We start from the raw sequence: 16,503 nt of genomic DNA, 5'->3' as shown, positions 1-16,503 counted from the left end.
AATTACATCGGTGGGCAAAAATAAAGATACAAAAATCCTGTGTGGACTGCTTTTTCCTCCTCTCCTTTCCACTATACCCGCCGTGACCATTCCTCTCTTTCTCTTCTCCTTTCCTTGCCTCTCTTCTCCACGCAGCCCTCCTCCCCTTCCCCGTAAACATCGCCCTCTTTTTAACCTGCCGTATTAATCTCCGCCACTTTACAGGAATTGTTACTACGTCTTAAATCCTTCGCTAATCGCCGCCAGGGAAATTAAGGAGCTATATTTTTGTCGTGGGCGGTTCATGTCTGCCTGTAAAGGTAGTGGTGGTGGTGGTGGTAGCGGTAGTGGTACAGGGAGTTACAGTGGAGGCAGTGGTGGCCGCAATGGTCCTCACAGCGGTGACGACATTGGCATGGTAAGCGGCGAATTGTGTGAAGTCTCCGTAGTTACAAACGTCTTGGCAGCCTCTCGTGTCTCAGATGTGCCGGCCAAGCCTCAGACGCTGGTGAGTCTAATCCTGCAACAACCCTCGGAATAGGATAGGGCTCCTCGCTGCCTTCAAGATTAGTGAACCCAGCTTAGTTTAATGACAGTGTTAAGAACCACACCCCGCCTGCCTCGTCTCGTTAGCAGCGGGAGCTCCTCAAAAATCCCACGTCCACCTCAGCGGCATCGATAAAACCTGCACCTCTTGACATTAAGACCTCTAGTCGAGGCTGAGGCAAGGCGAGACGCAGCGAGTGTTTGTCCTGCTGCATGCCCCTGTGTCTGCTCCAGGGGGAGGGAAGGGCGGTGAAGTATTCCTTTTGAGTTTGCTCTTTTTCGTGCAAACAACTTGATGCCCCCCGCTGCGTGAAGTGCTAATTGCCTTGGGAGCAAATACACTGCGTCGAGATAATGTCTGTTGTGGTGAAGACGGTGGAGGAGAGGTGAGCAGAAACAGAGAACGAGAGACAGAGAAACAGAGGAAATATGAAGTAGAGCAGGAGGAGGAAGAGGAGGAGTGCATTGTTATATTATTCTTGAGCTGAGATCTCTCCGCGGTGGCTCGGAAAGGTAAGTCGTTGGAGAGCATAACGCCGTGCTTGATATTAAGAGGGTATTGTTCCACCTGAGTTATTCACCTGTTGGGTTGCCTCCGCGCCTCATATTTCCAGACGCACGAGCATCATCTTGACCTTCCCTTCACGCGGTGTGTAATCTCTTTGTGCGTGCTGACGAGAAATGGAGGAGGGAATGAAGATGGAGGAGCAGGAGGATGAAGAGGAGGGGACGAAGAGCAGAGAATGAGGGAAAGCGACAAGGACAAGATGGAATATGCGAGGAGAAAGGAAGAAAGACAACACTAGGGAGCAAGAAAGAGATCAGGAACAGAAGTGCTTATATGAGAGGAGAAGAAAGATGAGGGGGAAAAGAGAAAAAACAGGCATGAGGTACACGAGAAGAATATGAAAGTCGCCTGCCTTTTCTCCCTCTAAGATGTTGAAAGACGAAAAAAAAGAGGTGGAATACAAAAATGAGAAGAAGGAGAAGGAGCAAAGGAGGAAGAAGGAAGGAAGGAAGGGAGGAAAAAAGAAAAAAAGAAAAGAGAGGAAGAAAAATAAGATGGAGAATAAAAAGAAAAAGCTAAAGAAAAGAAAAATAAGAAAGAGGAAGAAAAGCAAAAACAGGAATAACAAAAGCAAAAAGGAACAACAACGATAACAACTACAACAAAAGCAAGAGTAATAACAAGAAGCAGAAGCAGAAGCGGAGGAGCTCATGGCCTCCTTCCTGTTCCCAATAAGGCGTTAGGTGTTAATCGCCGCTCTTCCCCTGAACGTTAATCGACCAGCTGCTAGCGTCGGCGAGTCATTAGGTTCCGTGGAGAGTACTTGCGGAGGAATGAAAGCCGCCTGACGAAGGAGAGTGTTTGTGCCTCTCTGAATCTTTACTGCCACTCACGACCTGGCATCAATATTGCGTTGAGTTTCTTCTGCAGTCTCTCCCAGGTGTAGAAATAAAAGATAGGGTTTAAAAAAAAGAGATAGGAAGGAATTGGTTCTCATATAGAGTGCTAGATGAATGGAATGGTTATCGGTTGTTAGTGCTGGGTCGTTATGGAGCTTTCAAATAAGATTAGACATTTATGAATCTACGCAGTCTTTCCGTCTCTTCCTTCGCCAGCCTCGTCTTCTTCCATCGGTAAATGTTGATACCTGAATGAGAATGATGAAATGGAGACACTAAATCAAAATCTCCGGTAAATCGATATCTCTGGTGGGGCAAAATTTTAATACGAGCCATTGTTATAAAGTAGTAGTTTCATAAGAAGACGGGAATCACGAGAGAGTTTGCTGATGGTAGTAAAGATTAACCTTGTATACACGTTAAATTATAAAATCGATGTCTTAAGTAGGCTGAGATTTGGCGATTGAGTTACGGTATTGCTGATGAGAGTGAAGAGGAGGAGGAGGAGGAGCAAAGGAGAGGAGAGGAGATAAGATGCACTATGGAGGATAACTGGGAGTTCTCGAAGGGAGAAGTGTGGGGGAGGTATTGTGTGTGAAGGAATGATACCGCGTTGTCAGCCTCTCTCTCTCTCTCTCTCTCTCTCTCTCTCTCTCTCTCTCTCTCTCTCTCTCTCTCTCTCTCTCTCTCTCTCTCTCTCTCAGTTTCCGTCTTCTTTTTTGCTCTTTTCCGTCTATCCTTCACCTCTCTTCCGTTCTTTCTTTCTCTCCCCCATCTTTCTCTCTCTCTCTCTCTCTCTCTCTCTCTCTCTCTCTCTCTCTCTCTCTCTCTCTCTCTCTCTGCCCGTACCTCCCTCCATCCTCTGCAGTTCTTTTGTTGCCTTTCCTCTCCCATTTCTTTTCCGCAGTCCCTCCTGTTTCTCTTTTGTCCCGTTTTCCTTACATTTCACTTCGCTCGTTCTGTTTCATTTTCTGCATACAATTAAATCGACCGGTACACACACACACACACACACACACACACGCTCATTTACTAACCCTCCCTCTCTCTCTCTCTCTCTCTCTCTCTCTCTCTCTCTCTCTCTCTCTCTCTCTCTCTCTCTCTCTCTCTCTCTCTCTCTCTCTCTCGAAAAGACAACAGGAGACCTAATCCGATCAGTCCTCATCCTCTTCCTTTGTGTAAGGTCACTCACACACACACAGCTGACGCACTGAATCTCACAGGGACGTTAAGAGGTAGCAGTAATTCCGCCAAGCGTCTCATACACCTGCCCATAACACCTACAGTTTGCTGAGAATCGCACCTGTTAACTCCCTTCCCCTTCGGTTAAGGTGTAATGCGTGTAATTTCCCCGTATTACCTGATCTGAAGGTACTAGTAGTGTAGGTTGTAGTATATAGTGTAGGTGTGTGTTTGTTATAGGAAAAAAATGTTTGGTGTTTGTGTGTTACAATGTGTACTTTATCTGCTTGGTGTGATGGTGACGTGAGGTGATGGTGTGGGGTGTGGTAGTAGTAGATATAGTAGATAGAACAGAGTGGTGATGTATGTAGTAATTAATTGGTAGAGATGGTGCATCATATGTCACGGGTATTTGTACTGTTTGTTTATTACAGGGTGGACACACACACACACACACACACACACACACACACACACACACACACACACACACACACACACACACACACACACACACACACACACTAAACACATATACACGCAAACAATAACACAAGCTTCATATATTCCTGAAAGTCTCAATTAAACAACCATGCAAGAACAACCTGACGGAGTTTACAGAATCTGAAGCCGAAGACACGGTGCTCTTTACTCCTCGTGACGGCACCCCGCGGCAGGCCCCACAGTCCCCTCGGCGCCCCTAACACAGACTTCACCGACCTAATTTCAGGGTCAACAGTCTCAGCACTCCGGATACTGGCTTGCTCCTCCCCCTTATGCCTCTCGAAGGAATGTGTTAGGGTTCAGACTACCTGTTTCTCTCTCTCTCTCTCTCTCTCTCTCTCTCTCTCTCTCTCTCTCTCTCTCTCTCTCTCTCTCTCTCTCTCTCTCTCTCTCTTTATATAGATCTTTCTCCCCTTCGCTTTTACTTACTTGCTTCCGTTCTTTTTTTCAGTCTTTATTTCCGTTTCCTCTTTGTTTTTTCGTTCTTTCTTCTTTCCTTCTGTTTTTTTTTTCTGTCTCACACTTTCCACTTCAACTTTCATCGTTTTTTTGTCACTTTTTTTATTTATTGCTTTTATTTTTCACATCCTTCTTATCTTTCTTTGTTGTGTTTTGTCTCTTGCTGTGTTTGTTTCCTCTTTTTTGCGTTTTCCTCGATACCTCCTCCTTGGTTGATAAGAGGAAGCTTTGATTTTCTTTCCCTTTTCTTTCTTAAATTATCAACGTGTTTTTCTTTCTTCTTCACTGAGATTTTCAGTGGGGTTTTTTTTTTTCTCCAATCTCCCTCTTCTATCGTTCCTTGCATCTCCTCCGGTTTCTTCCTCCTCTAATATTCTTTTCAGTCTTCTCTCTCTTTTTCTCTCCTCTTTTCTCCTTCTCTCATATTTTATTCCTGTTCCCTCCCTCTCTCGTCTGGCTTCTCCTCTTCTCTCCTTACCTCTCTTTCGCTCCAAATCCTTCCTTATGGCTTCTTTTCACCCCCGTCCTTCCTTTTTCCCTTCCCTTAATTCCCTATTTTTATTGCCCCTATTTTTTGCCCTCACTTTACCCTATCCGTTTATTTTTTTTCCCCTTTTCCCCCATATAATTAGTTTTACTCTCCCTTCCTTTCCCTTCATTTTTCCTCGCTTTCCTCCTTGTTCTTACCATTCTCCTCACATTTAACCAGTCCTTTCCCTTTGGCACGTTTCTCTTCTCCCCTTCTCTAGTCTCCCCGTTTCTCGTCTCCTTCCCTCCCTTCTCGTCGTCTCGTCTCCTCTTCCCTCCTTTTAGCTCTCTCCCTTCCCCAATCAAGGGCAGACGATGAGATAATGTTCAGATTAATCATGTTTGGACGCTATCAGGAGACACTGAGTAATGTATTCATAATGCAGAGAGAGAGAGAGAGAGAGAGAGAGAGAGAGAGAGAGAGAGAGAGAGGGAGAGGGAGAGGGGATGAGATAGAGGGAGATGGAGAGGGAGAGGGGAGGTATGAAGGCTGGAATGGCAATTTAGGGCTTTTTTAAAATTTTTTTTTAGTTGATTCTTGTTTTTCTTTCATGTTGTTGTTGTTATTATTGTTGTTGTTGTTCTTGTTGTTGATGATGATGTATGTTGGTATGTGTGTGCGTGCGTGCGCGCGCGCGGGCTCGCGGGCTCGCGAACGAGATGAATAGATGTAAATGCTTGTTATCGATTTGCGTTAGAAGGGGGACACACACACACACACACACACACACACACACACACTCTCTCTCTCTCTCTCTCTCTCTCTCTCTCTCTCTCTCTCTCTCTCTCTCTCTCTATTGATCAGAGGAGGTTGGCTCTTTGTCTAATGTCTTTAGCTCGCTTATCCAACTCTCATGAATTGAAGGAGGTTGTTGAGGAAGCTGTAGTGAGTGAGGGGTGGCGTGGGGAGGGTGAGGGGGTGTGAGGGTATTGAGAGAGTGAGGGAGGGAAGTTAGAGGTCGTGGTAGTGAAGTTACAGTGGAGAGGGGAGTGAGTGTAAAGCGTAGGTAGAGGAAGAGCAGTGGTAATAAAGTGGTTGTAGGAGAGAATGTTAGCGAAAAGAAGGTAAAGAGAAGATGAGAGTGAGAAAAAGTGGGAGAGGAAAGAGTGAGGAAGGGGGAAAGGAGAGAAAGAAAGAGAGTGAAAAAGGGGGAGAGGTGAAAGATGTAGACAGTGAGAGGTTGATGTTAGTAAAAAAATATAGAGGGAAAGAGAAGTTGAAAGGGAGAGTGTGAGAAGGGGAGCAGGAAAGGAAAAAGAGAAAGAAGTTGAAAAAGAAAGCGAGAGAGAAACGTGGGAAAAAGGTAAGATGGAAAGACAGTGAGGACGGTAGAAGAAGAGAAAGTGAGGATAAGAAGAGAGTAGATGAAAGAGGATGTTGATAGTGAGAGGGTGATGTTAGTGGAAAATATAGTGAAAAATATAGAGAGAAAATGAAAAGTAAGAGTAAGAAGGTGGAAAAAAGAAAAAGAGAGAAGGAGGGAAGCGAGTAGATGAAGTTTGATTATGAGAGGATAGAAAAATATAATAAGAACTATTTACGTTTTTTTGTATCACTTCCACCACCACCATTACTCTCACAACCACGCCGGTACACTTTCACGTAATAAACAGTTTCCGCTGGATTAAGATTAAAAACGTGTAGCATTATGTTTGTTTATCATAATCAAATGAGATCAAAGCAAGCAGGTAAATAATGAAAATAAAATGGTGAGCCTGAATCAAATGGAATATGTTCGTGTCACTTTTGAAGGTTTTTTAGTCGTTTTTTATTTTTTGGCAGGCCAGTGAACATGATTCCCATTATAAACACACACACACACACACACACACACACACACACACACACACACACACACACACACACACACACACACACACACACACACACACACACACAGACAGACAGACAGACAGACCGTATGGCAGGTTTCCAAAGGTGTGGTTTTTGGTACGAACCCTCATTACAATCAGTCTCTCTCCCTCCCTCTCTCTCCTCTCCTCTCTCTCTCTCTCCTCTCTCTCTCTCTCTCTCTCCTCTCTCTCTCCTCTCTCCTCTCTCTCTCTCATCCTCTCCTCTCCTCTCTCCTCTCTCCTCTCTCCTCCTCTCTCTCTCTCTCTCGCAAAGATAGTTAGATAGAGAGCAGATGGAATAATACAATAAAGGATGTGGTGACTTGGAATAGACGCACAGTAAACGGACATGAGTGAAAGAAATATAAGAGGCCTTTGTTATAATTGATGGTGGAATGCTCCCTTTGTTTTCTTGAGGTAGTAATATAATATATATACACGGTATTCACAGTACCCACAAATACCCAACTCTTACAAATCTTATGAGCTGATGTGAAAAAAAAAAAAATGCATTGAGATCAACCACTGTGAACTTGCCTTCCTTGTTTTTCGTCGTTGACAGTGCCACGGGCCATCTTGGTTTCGCTTAAAGGCTCGGGATGTAGATATTATTCCTTGTCAGACTGTAAGTAATGGACGAAGAAAGAAGGGAGTCATCGTGAAGTCTTACCATAAAGCTGCTCTTATGGTCGTAGAAACCCTGCTGCTGTCAGTTTTTTGCTTGGATTTCCTAGGAGTTGCTATTTGATGGTTCGTGAATCTCCTTACATGCATACGAGTACATACTGTTACTTGGGATGCAGCAAGCTTCAGTGTGTGTGTGTGTGTCTGTGTGAGGGAGGAGTGTTTGTTGACGTACACAGACCTACAGGAGGAGGGCTTCTGCATGTATGTGTCTGTGGGGCTTTGTGTGGTCTTAGTGAAGGAGATGGAGGGCGTCAGGGGATGATGATGAGGCTTATGTGTGGGCGTGTATGGGGAGGGTAGGGAAGGTGCGGCTTTTCGGGGGTGGGGCGAGGATATGAATGGGACGGGTCGTAATGGTCTGGAGTGAAAGGAAGGAAAAGAAAATGAGGGAGGAAGGAAAATGGCAGTGAAGAGAGCCATTTGGAAGAAAGAGATGAGGATGTAAGGAGAATGGTAGAAGGAGGAAGAGGAGAAGCAGGAGGAGGGAATCAGACCATACGTTTGTTTCCCTGGAAATGATGTCATCTCAGTGTTATGGCGGCTTTAGGTTTCCAAGTGCATGACAACACGAGGATTTATCGCCGGAAGCAGCGTTTCAGGGAAGAGATAAAAGAAGAAAGCACTAATAAAAATCAAATAAAATGAGGCTTTTAACTCGGCACATTGAACGTAAATAAAAAAAAAAAACGAACTGATCTTAGCGAATTGTCAGGAAGTCAATGAGATGAAAACTTAACTGGGGAAAAAAAAAAGATTCTGTAAAATCTAGTTTGATACATCGACATACCTTAAATGAAAATATTACACGTTACTGACACTTACATTTTTCCTCGCCTTTTTCCACTCGACTGAGGTAAATGTCAGGTGCCGCAGGAAAAGAGAAGGAAAAAGAGGGACATAATATTAACTTTGGACTCTTCTTTCCTGGTCCTGTGTTCACTTCAATCACTTTGTCGCGGGGGAAGTGACTGATGAGCCCCGCGAGAGAAGGGGTGTGGGTGGATGGGAGGGAGGAATGGGGTAGAGGGGTGCTGGAGTGGTGGAGTAGCTTCGCCATGTTTATCAAAGTTTGTTAAAGAGCAGTATGAAGCCAGCGGGAAAAAGGCGAGCATATTTCGACCAACATGACAAACTTCTTTTACAAGGGAGCTGCAGGCCACTCTCCTCCTCCCCCCCCCCCCCCCGGCCTCTCCCGCCCCGCTCCCAACTCCACACCTCTTCCTCCCTCTCAGCCGCACACTCTCCTCGCTCTTGCTTTTCTCCACCCACTCAGCCGGCGCCCTTTTACCAACACTCGCTTTCCAACACACACATACACACACTGCCTTCAACACGCTATGCTTCCACCACACACTTTACCACACACACACACACACACACACACACACACACACACACACACACACGCGCGCGCGCGCAGGGCCTTCAGTATCTGGCTTTATGCACCTGATCTCACATCTGGCCACATAAGCTGTCGTGATACGGTCAGTGTTTTGTGATATGCATACACGATGGGCGAGTGTGAGGCACGGGGCTCTATCTAGTGGGCGAGGCGATGGCGAGGGTCGGCCGATCGCTGGAACCCTGTAGTCTCTCCTTCCTCTCGTCGGAAAGCAATTGGGTTGTTCTAAAGCAATTTTGGCTGGCTCCTGGCTATGGCCACCACCGTTACTTCGTTAAGGTTGATCTGCCAATGGATGTTACTCTATTTTAACCCCCCTTTTTTTTAATCTCCCTCTCTCTCTCTCAAAAAAAAAAAAAAACGTTCGTGTTGTAAATGATTTTGCTCCACCCCCCACATCCCCCTTTTTTTAAGCGAACGCACGTAAATTGATGTTCACGTTACGTTATCAAATACATACGTTTGACCTCAACTATGAAATTTTTAAAACGTGAACGTAAATGCCATTCTGTACATGAAAGGAATCCGCCAATTGTCTTGTGAATAGGACATGAAATGCACTGAAACCGGGGAACAGGATTTTTTTTTTTTTTTTTTTTAGCAGTGGCAGTGTGATAGAAATACTACATTGAAATTAAATAGGAAACGTTGCCCGTATCTTTGTGGCGTTTATACAAAATGCTCCCATCAATTGACATTTGCGAGTCTGAATCTTCCAATACATTACTTGTCCATTTCACATACGCAAAAAAATAATGAATATGTTGAAAGTGTTATTGAATACGTTAAACAAAATGGAGCTGTAAGTAATGAACTCTGGAAAATTCTTCTTTATATACCGTATATTTTCAGAAAGTTAGCATTTCACTAGAATACGTTTGGTGTTAGATAAGAATGCACTTGATTATGGACGGGTAAGCAAGGCGGCAGGTGTGGCAGGGAGGGCGGCAGATATGTGATTAAAAGATAGGAAAATTCTATACCACAAAAAAAATATATATTGAAATATTCAGATGTATTGTGATGTGAAGGGCTGTGCGTGGGGGGGAATGTGGATGTGGGCGTCTCCTGTGCCACTAGGAATCTATCATTTTTCGGCACCACACTTTTCATTCAATTTAAGGGAGCGTCGGAGGAAGTGTTGGAAGATAAACAAGTGGCGTAATAAGAGGGAGAGTGCAGGAGAGGGGCGGGCGCCTCTCCTCTCGCCGGCAAACATAGTGATTTTGTTTTCCTGCGCCGCCATTCCGTAATGAAATTAGATTTTCTCATCTAATTAAATTGTGTTGTTTAATTTCTTTCCTAATAAACAGAATTGAATTTTAGGTTCAAAATATGAAGTTGTAGTGACACCATAACGTTAGCTTCGGTAAGGTAAGGGAAGGAGGCTGTGCTGAGGGAAGAATTAAGATGTATGCAGTGTGTGTGTGTGTGTGTGTGTGTGTGTGTGTGTGTGTGTGTGTGTGTGTGTGTGTGTGTGTGTGTGTGTGTGTGTGCACCTGTACCGGCACATGGAGCTGAATGTTTAATTTCCGTAGTTGATTTAATTTCCACATTCATTTGGATGATTCCTTAATTAAATGAAAAGCCGGAAAAATGCAGCTGTGATTTATGTGTAACACCTGCGAGGCGGCGCGAGATGAATGGAATAAAACATAACTCACTCCTCATTACATTTCCATCTTAATATTGATGTCCCTCGCACTCACTAACCCACCTGCACCGTCAGATCGCCTCCGCCACCTGCACGGCACCTCAAGGATAGAATAAGCCAACTTCTCTGAGGAACAATAGCGGTCGGAGTTTCCATCGAGGCGGGGCAGTTATAGGGCCACCTAATTGCCTCTTGGATGGGTCTGGGTTCCTCTGATCTCGTTGCCTAACATGATACAACTTAAGCCTAGCAGATCAAAGGCTTCATTAGACATTATTATTGTTTGTGTGTATGAAGTGTGTGACAATTATTTTTCACCGTTCATTGGAGAAAGGATGTGAAGTTTTTGTTGTTTCATGAGCTGCCGTGTGTAGGTCAAATAGCCTTTTGCAGTTTTCTCTTTCTATTTTAATGTTATGTTAATTCCTTATCTCTTTCGGTACTAATGGAAGTGATCTATGATCCTTGTTATTTCATTTGAGAATCCTTGAGTTATTTCACCCAGTCGGAATGAAACATTATGCACTTGCGTTTTGCTAATTACTCGTTCATTCCTTTTATGCAGTGAGAGTTGCTTTTCAAAGTAATATTACTCTAAGCTGTACTGATAAACTGGGAAGCTATAACAATCACAGGCTTACAGGCGGGCATATAATAGTCAGGAATCTCAGGATGATAGGGTTTTTCGTTGTGTTTAAAATGAGGAAAACTGGTTTGCCTCTTTAAAGATAGCACGTCACAAAGGTACGGAGTAATGCTTGGCCTGCTGCGTGCCGCAGCCTTGCGATGAACTCCAGACCACTCAAAAGTTTATTTTATTGCACGCGAGTTGAAATAATGCAAGATTTGATGCAGTTTAATTATGTGTATACACAACCCAACGTTTCTTTCTGTCTTGTGCAAATGTTAACTTGTAGAATGTTTCAGTTGTGGCAGGGAAACCAAATGCAGTAAAACTCAGTCCTATAAATGTATATAACAGATTACTAAAGTAATCTAAAATAACAAAATCTCAGTATTAAGATTGGGAAAAAAAATTTGTACTGAAGACCAAAGACAAAAACTATAACAGAACTTCAGCTCACTCGATGTTCAGACGAAGCACAAAATGCTAACTTTCAGATCCTGATCCTGGGAGCGGAGCTACTCATAAAAGCGAAGGAAGAAGTAAACACACGTATGTTTCACTCGCGCCACTGAATCGTTACTCAAGCAGAGAATTCCAGTCCGCTATTCTGATGCTGAAATTGAGCTGCGCGGGTGAAGCGATGATGCCACCTGCACGAAACGAAATGTAATACCTACTCATGATATAAAAGAGAAAACGTAACAGCAGTGTTTGGCAATAATACATATTCGATTAGATATCGCTGAAAGGAAGCCGGGAATGCACGATTACGAGGCTTATGAGGAAAGGAAGGTATTGTAGAAAGGATTATAACACACACACACACACACACACACACACACACACACACACACACACACACACACACACACACACACACACACACACACACACACACTAAAGGTACCTCCCTCCAGCCAGCAAAGTGAGGAAAACTTGTGCAGTTGAAGCAATGAAACTCTGGCACAAGTTAATCAGAACATTACACCAAAAGTCTCCTATGCAAGTTTGCTTAGTTTAAATTAATGGGAGAAAATATTATACAAGTTGAAGGGAATGGGAGATAACCTTTGTTTTAACCTTGCTCATTTTTGTTGCTGTTTTTAAGCCAAATAGTACAGCGTGTGTTGAAAGTTAACAGAATATCATCGAACTTTCCCCTTTCCTTATCACAGTAAAGTAAAGGGATATATTTGGTGTTTACAGGTAAGGAGAGAAACTTGAAAACAGCGATAAGCATGCATTTATTGTCTGAGCGAACAGCGGAGATGCAAAGGTGGAAATTGCAAGGAACGCTCATTGTTTGCCGCTTGTTGACGATGAAAGACAGGGAAATGCTCATTAATATCCTCATTTACGCCAAGATTTTTAGAAACTCGTGCTTTTCCCGTTTCTCGCCTCGCTCAGGGATAAACACGTCACGCTTTTTAGATTCAAGACTAGAAAAATACATTGTGATCGCTAATTGGTGATGAATGAAGCAAAGGCTGCGGCCAAAATAGGAAGCCCCCGACCTGGTGGCTTCCTTAAAGGTCCTTTGTGAACTCCTGCAAACTTGATCATTGCGGTTAATTTTGTGCATCTTGTGAAAGTGTGTGAAGAGAGAGAGAGAGAGAGAGAGAGAGAGAGAGAGAGAGAGAGAGAGAGAGAGAGAGAGAGAGAGAGAGAGAGAGAGAGAGAGAGAGAGAGAGAGAGAGAGAGAGAGAGAGAGAGAGAGTGTGTGTGTATGTGTTAAAGGCAATCATTGGATCTAATTTTGAAGCGGTTGAGAATTTCAATTAAAGGAGTGTGTGTGTGTGTGTGTGTGTGTGTGTGTGTGTGTGTGTGTGTGTGTGTGTGTGTGTGTGTGTGTGTGTGTGTGCGTGCGCGCGCATATACAAACACACACACACACACACACACACACACACACTTATACCTACGTTACAATCACTCCTCAATCAATTTCCTTTCACTTTTTTCCCCTTACCAACGTTGTTCTTCATCTTATTCCATCCCTCACCCTCGTCTTGTCCATTCGCTATCTCCGTACACTGCTGTTTCCCCTTCCTCTTGCCCCTGCACCCCTTCCTTCTCTCTCCTCGCCTCACCCTATCATCGCCAGCCTGTTCAATCTCCTTGCCACCTTTCAGAACCCCTTTCAATATGCGGTTTGTTTGCCTTCGTGAGACGCACACTTTTCCCTGGCGCTGGGAACCCTAAGCATTCTTTTGTATAAGGCAATGTCACATAGAAAGCAGCCACATAAAACCACATTCATATGGTTCCGCGGTGCTTTGAGTGTCCCTCCGTCAACATTTCACTTGCGTGCTGTGTAAATAAAGCGATTCCAAGTATGTAAGCTCCGCGGCAGTTGTTCTTTGTTGTGGACGGACGGTGGAATGTTATCGGTCACGGAGCAAATGTTTGACAATCGTAATATCGGTTGTTTAGAAGCAAGTCCAATAAATCCCGGTGTGTGTGTGTGTGTGTGTGTGTGTGTGTGTGTGTGTGTGTGTGTATGTGTGTGTGTAATGCCTCAAAGTCAAATCTCGTATTAGATCCATATACCATTCGTCTCTCTCTCTCTCTCTCTCTCTCTCTCTCTCTCTCTCTCTCTCTCTCTCTCTGACACAAGTATTGAATGTGTAAGCAATGATTTTCTCTTTAAGGATTTAACTCCTTCAATACTGAATTGTAATTATGAGTCAAAGGGGAATGAGAGTGATGAGGACATGGAAGAGGAAAAAATGACGAGGAGGAAAGGGTGGCAAGAGGTATCATTTTAATGCCCTCGCTGGATTCTGCATAGATGGACAGGGAGACACACACACACACACACAAACACACACACACACACACACACAAACACAGAGAGAGAGAGAGACACACACAGAGAGAGAGAGAGAGAGAGAGAGAGAGAGACAGAGAGAGATACATACACCCTACGATACTTTTCAACTCAGATCAGTATAATTATTGCAGGCCTTCGCTTCCCAATAACGATGGAAGAAAGTAAAGACAACAGTAACAAGGCTTTCGTGTCCTTCCTTACCATTACCTGACGATACGTGCACCCCACCTGACGGAGGGTATTGTTCCTGTTTTGCAAAGGTTGGTCTTCGCCTGAGGTCCATATTTCTTTATAAAGGTCTGGGAGGAGAATGGGAGACTGCTGGAAGAACTGTAAGAATGAAAGATCTTGATACTGGACATTGTGACTATAGAAAGAAGTGGAGACTTTTTAAACAGAGGTATGTATTTCTCTCTCTCTCTCTCTCTCTCTCTCTCTCTCTCTCTCTCTCTCTCTCTCTCTCTCTCTCTCTCTGTCTTGTACTGATTTCATGTCCCTTTCTTCAGCAAATGTTCCTCTCTTTCCTTTCCTTTCCTCTCCCTGTTTCTCTTACCCTTCCCTTACTCGTCGTCTTCTGTGTCTTTCTTCTCCCTTTCTCTCTCTCTCTCTCTCTCTCTCTCTCTCTCTCTCTCTCTCTCTCTCTCTCTCTCTCTCTCTCTCTCTCTCTCTCTCTCTCTCTCGTTCTCGTGTTCCGTTTCTCCTCACAGCTTTCTACTGTGAGATTAAAACATTTCGCTCCCTGACTGTCTCTCTCTGCATAGCAAATCCACCAGTTCCCTCTTTCATCCACTCCCACCGTCTCCCCTCTTGTCCTGTGCCCTCCTTCTCTCCCCTTGCCCTTCTCCTCGTTCCCCCAGGCCACACCCCAACACCCGACCACTCTCAACCTGTACCCTGCTGTTCCTTCCTTTCCTTCCTATACCCTACGTGCAGTCCAACTAGTTTAACCTCCTCCATCCTGTGCCAGTGAGGGCAGCTGAAGGGAGAGTTGGGATGAGTGACTCTTTGCCTAACAGGTGCCAGGTTACTGTTTAAGAAAGTGGAATGGAGTGACTGATGGGCATGTGTAAAAGATTTTGAAGTGGTATTAGTTATAATTTCTTTTTTTCGTATGTGTTTTGTGTTTAAGTGGATCTTTACTTAATATGTGGTTGTTTTCCGTGAAAGAAAATGACTGATGAGTGGCTTGGATATGTAAGGCATTTTGAAGTGGAGTTTGTGTCGTTATGGTTGCTGTATTTTATTTCATTATTATTATTATTTTTTTTTTATTCATCTCTTTATGATATGAATGGATCTTTATCTAATACGTGGCTTTTTCCCGTGTAAGAAAGTGGAATGGAATGAATGATAGAAATGTGTAAGAGATTTTGAAGTGAAATTAGTGTTGATGTGATAATTTTGGAGGGAATAATTGGATGGGTTGGGTGGTTTTCCTGTTCATTGTAAATACTTCTGTAAATTTTAAACATGATAATTTTACAAATTCCAAGACACCTGCGTGAAGGAATAATGGCCGGCTAAATAATAGTTACAACAATTTGAATGTAACGCTAATAATTAAATACACCTTATTCATTCTCAGTCACGTCTGCAGTAAACATGAAAGTAATCATTTAATAAACTCGCCAAAATACAGCATAAGACAAATGAAAATTGCCTTATAAATCATTCTTAAAACAATTTGACTGGTACACAAATAAGTTATAGTACATTTAAATTAAGCTCTTAAAGAAATATGGCGGAGGGGAAGGCAGCAGCATCATCATCATCAGCAGGAGGAGGAGGAGGAGGAGGAGGAGTGACCGGCATTAACATTCCTCACGAGGCAGAATCCGCAATATTATGCTTGTCGAATCTGAATACTAAACAGATTGCATCATTTATAACTCATTTGCGTCCATTGATTATTGAAGTGTGTTCCGCCAGGCTGGCATTCTGTCAGTACTCACGCGGTATAATGTAAACGGCGGTAAATCATACAAGGGTAGTGTGTTTGTACGTACGTTTCATTTGTAAAAGCTGCAAATGCAATACTCTGTTGTGTTATGCGTGGGCGTATCGAGTGAACGTCGCTGTGTTGCTTGGTGTTCCTTTCTAGTCTGCTTAGTGTTCCTTTGTGTTTTTGCAAGGAGTGGAGAAATGTGTGCCTCGTTTTGTATCTAGGTGGAAATATTTTTTTATATCCTGAGTGTGAAAGATAAATTTAGTTTACTGGGAAGGACTTACAAGACACGGAGACTCATTTCCCTTCATTAAAATCTGTCCTACTCATGTGACTAATTTGCAATTTGAGGAAGAGGAGGAGGAGGAGGAGGAGGGAGATAAGGACGAAGACGACGACAAAAACCACCACCACCACTTCCACTATCACCATCACCATCACCATCACCACCACCACCAACAACAACAAAACAAGAACACCAAGAAAATAAATAAATAAATAAAAAGAAAGAAGGAAGGAAGGAACGAAGGAACGAAAGAAAGAAACAATCAAGCAAACAAAGGAATAGACAGGTAGACAGACAGAAAGAAAGAAAAGAAAAGAAAAGTGAGATTACAACAAGGAGAAAGAGCAGAAGGAAGAGGAGGAGCAGGTGGAGGAGGACAAGGAGGTGTGCACAGTTGACGAGGAGGAAATATTGCTGGACAGGGAGCTCAGAGGGGGAGGCGGCCAGGCGTCACTCTATAAGGCAGTGCAGGTGACGGGCATCTGCGTGGACACAGGGAACATTTAAGGCACTGCAGGGAGGAACTCGACTCAGATGTATCGAAATAACACAACTGCTCGTAGTTTTAAATGTTTGGATTCAAGTTTGAGAAAATTACTTAGATGGATA

The 16,503-nt window shown here is 43.6% G+C and overlaps 1 long non-coding RNA gene across 1 annotated transcript in view; it reads left to right on the top strand.

The window, feature by feature from the left end:
* Nucleotides 1-14,072, top strand: part of LOC135112637 (uncharacterized) — a 203,509-nt gene extending 189,437 nt beyond the window's left edge. Inside the window, exon 4 of the long non-coding RNA XR_010274522.1 lies at nt 13,961-14,072. This is a non-coding gene — a long non-coding RNA (uncharacterized LOC135112637). The remainder of the gene's footprint in view (nt 1-13,960) is intronic.
* The last annotated feature ends 2,431 nt before the right edge of the window (nt 14,073-16,503 follow it).

Source organism: Scylla paramamosain, chromosome 24 (assembly GCF_035594125.1).
Source record: "Scylla paramamosain isolate STU-SP2022 chromosome 24, ASM3559412v1, whole genome shotgun sequence".
NCBI lineage: Eukaryota > Metazoa > Arthropoda > Malacostraca > Decapoda > Portunidae > Scylla > Scylla paramamosain.
This window is presented reverse-complemented; position numbering and strand designations above follow the sequence as displayed.